The sequence below is a fragment of the Lepidochelys kempii genome, chromosome 27, assembly GCF_965140285.1.
Source record: "Lepidochelys kempii isolate rLepKem1 chromosome 27, rLepKem1.hap1, whole genome shotgun sequence".
Taxonomy (NCBI): Eukaryota; Metazoa; Chordata; order Testudines; family Cheloniidae; genus Lepidochelys; species Lepidochelys kempii.
This window is the reverse complement of record NC_136406.1, coordinates 16782702-16785842: the sequence shown is the minus strand read 5'-3', so window position 1 is coordinate 16785842 and position 3141 is coordinate 16782702.

Below are 3141 nucleotides of genomic sequence, written 5' to 3'. Positions count from 1 at the left end.
TCCATGCTGGCCCGTGTTTTCAGACTGTTCGGACTTCCTCCAGGGTCCTGTTGCTGGAAACCCAGCTTGTCAGTGGGGCGAAGTGTTCATGGCTCCTTTTGGTTGGTTCCAGAGTACAGGATGGCGCCACATCAGGGTTTCTGGAGCCCCATTTTCTCTTGTAAGTAATTGAATCGTAACAGGGTTTTTATAACACCCGAGCAGCTATGTCCTGTTTGCCAGCTGCAATTTTGTTTGCCGTGGCTACACGAGAATGTACACCCGGGCATTAATGTAAATGACAAATAGCGATCTTAATGTTTTCATACTGGAGAGAAATACTCCTTCAGATTTATGGGAGCAGCTGATATGAGAGAACTCCCTATGGGGCAGCTAGAAATACGTGCTCTAAATGCTTCCACTCCAAGATGCCCCATCTTTGTTTAAGAGGATATTTAATGTGGTCTGGGGTGAATTTCTTTTCAGTTTTTCTCTTTTATAATTAATTCACTTGATCATTTAATTGCAGCATATATGATTAAAACATGGTTTTGCTAGGTTTGGATTGGTTTGTTTCTACAGTCTAAAAACACCCTTTATGTTTGACGCTTTCCATAGTGCAAATCTATAATGCGGGCTGCCTGTTTCCAACTTGTGAAAAATGTCTGAAGACTGGTTACTGTGGGCGCAGGGACCTGTTGGTGGCGTTTACAGAAAGTGATGTCTGTTTTTAATGTAACACAACTGTGAGTTCTAACTGGCATTCCAAGTATTTTACAGGAACAAAGAGATTCTAAGTTATGGCAGAAACTCTGGACTGATGGTGCATAACTTTCCTCACTGCCTCTTTGTGACAGCGTATGTGATCTGTTGACGTGCTGAAGCCGGAGTTGCATGTTGTCACGCTACCCCGACCTCAGAACTGAGGTGCTTTTAGAGCGTTTCCTGACTTCTCTCAGTAATACCGCCCTTTGCTGTTCACTGTGGATTTGGGGTCATAGCCTGAGATTGGCTGTGAGGGGGGTACGTCTTTGCAGAACAATTCCTTTTTCCAGATAGTAAAGAGCTCGTGTAACTAGCATCCTCTCCGCTGAATGGATGCTCCATCCAAGTCAAGTACCATCTGTGGAGTAGTTTTGGAGCTTTTCACAGTAGCCTTATAGCTGATGGGATTTTCAGTGGCCTTTACCACAGATGTGGCGTTTTGTGTCTGTAGAAAGTCACTGGATAATTGCTAGATAAGTGCTGACCAGCCCTGGCCCAAAGGGGCAGAACCGTTTTAGAGGAAGAGTCTCTGGTGACTGTGTTAAACTGCAATTGCTGTAGTGTAGAGACAGTTGTTGAAAAGCTGGCTAAGAGAACAGATGGGTTGTGCATAAAAGTAAATTTAAGGATGGGTGTACTCCTTAGAGAAATCTGACGCAACTGTTTATCTAGCAGATCGGACTGGCTGACAGATTTTGTGTGTGGTATTACAGAAAACAAGGTTTACAATTAAATTATAGCATAAAATAATTTACGTTCAATTCACATTTCCTTAATATCTTCCCTCCAGTCAAAGGCTAGGCCACTCCTTCAATTCTCAAATAAATTGGTTAGTCTCTAAGGTGCCACAAGTCCTCCTTTTTTCTTTTTGCGAATACGGACTAACAAGGCTGTTACTCTGAATCCTTCAATTCAGTTGGCTACAGGATGGCCAGATGGCAATGCCAGGCGTGTGTCTCTCACAGATGGCATAGAAATGCAGGGCACTGCCACCAACAAAAGTAAGTCCTGCTGCTACTTCTGTCAGAAATGTGACCATCTGCTTTCATGGAGGGAAGATTTAAAGGCTTAATTCCAGTTATTGCAGCCCAGTATCAGCAAAGGAAGTTCAAAAACCAGTGTTTAAACTGAGCCAGCATTGAGAAACGTTTTAGAAGAATGAGACCCCCCCACAGCCTTTCTTCTTCCCCCTCACACCCGTGTAACTTGATGGACTTAACCTTGTGACTCTGGCGTAAGTGAGAGCAGAATAAGGTGCTAGAATCTTATCAGCTCCCTTCGGTTAAATGTTTTGGGGCATAAAAATTGGTCTGAATTTTGAAACTTGCTTTGGTTCTTATGGTTCTCTTGCAAATCCAAGTTTACATGACATCACTTTGGTGGGACGTTCTGGATTCACAAATGTATCATCTGGCATTTTATTCACAGCTGCAGTTTGGAAGCGTCTCAGATGCTATTAGCAGAGTAGAGAGACATTTCTTGCATTTTGTCGACATTCTTTGTTAGTTAAGTGTTGGTCAACTTCCCTGCTCCCCACTTTTAAAAAAGACCATTCTTTCGGGGTAAAGAGGGGACATATACACAGCAGATATTTATATAAACTGTACATGATTGCATGATTTATGTAGTTAAATATTAATATGGTGAGTGCCAAGGCTTTTTTAAAAAGCACTGTTGTGTGACTAAAAGTGAATGCGAACATACATTCACTTTGCAGAGTGCATTATAACCCTAATGGATACACTGCTATCTCAGGACAGTAGCAAATGAGCATTGTGGCATATGTATGTTAAAATTGCAGCCTCCCTCTTGTGTTAGCATAGTCGTCTGGACAAGTGGAACTGTTTCTTTCAGACCATATCTGCCTAGATATATATGTGTGTGTGTGGTTTAAAACATTGCATTCACACTTCACAGTTACTGAGCACGACTGATTTTATCGATGGTATTTCATAAGTAGCCAACAGGGAGCCTTGATGCCATTTGTCTGATGGCTACATCTGTTCTCGTGTCTTCCCTCTGGCTTGTTAAGAGCTACAGGATGTAGGAATTTGCCATTGTAAGTAGCAGGTCTCTTATCCTGACAGTATGTTCAAGCTTTCTGTCTGTGGTGGAGGACAAAGCTGATGTGGGCAGTAATTCCCGTAACATGCAGAGTGGGGAAATAGATTAATTAGACCTTATTTAGAGCTGCACTCTTCCTTTTCTGACTCGCCTGTGGAATACAAACTTTATTTTCCATGGGAGGAGACTGACACTCAAAGGTCCTACTCTTAATGAAACACGAGTGTCTTATTTTTTTAAGTCGGTCTCGACAACGGTAAATTACTAACAGTGTATTTGTGGCATAACAGGAAGAGCCTTAATCTGTTTTTATTCTGAAAAGTGACTAAAAAT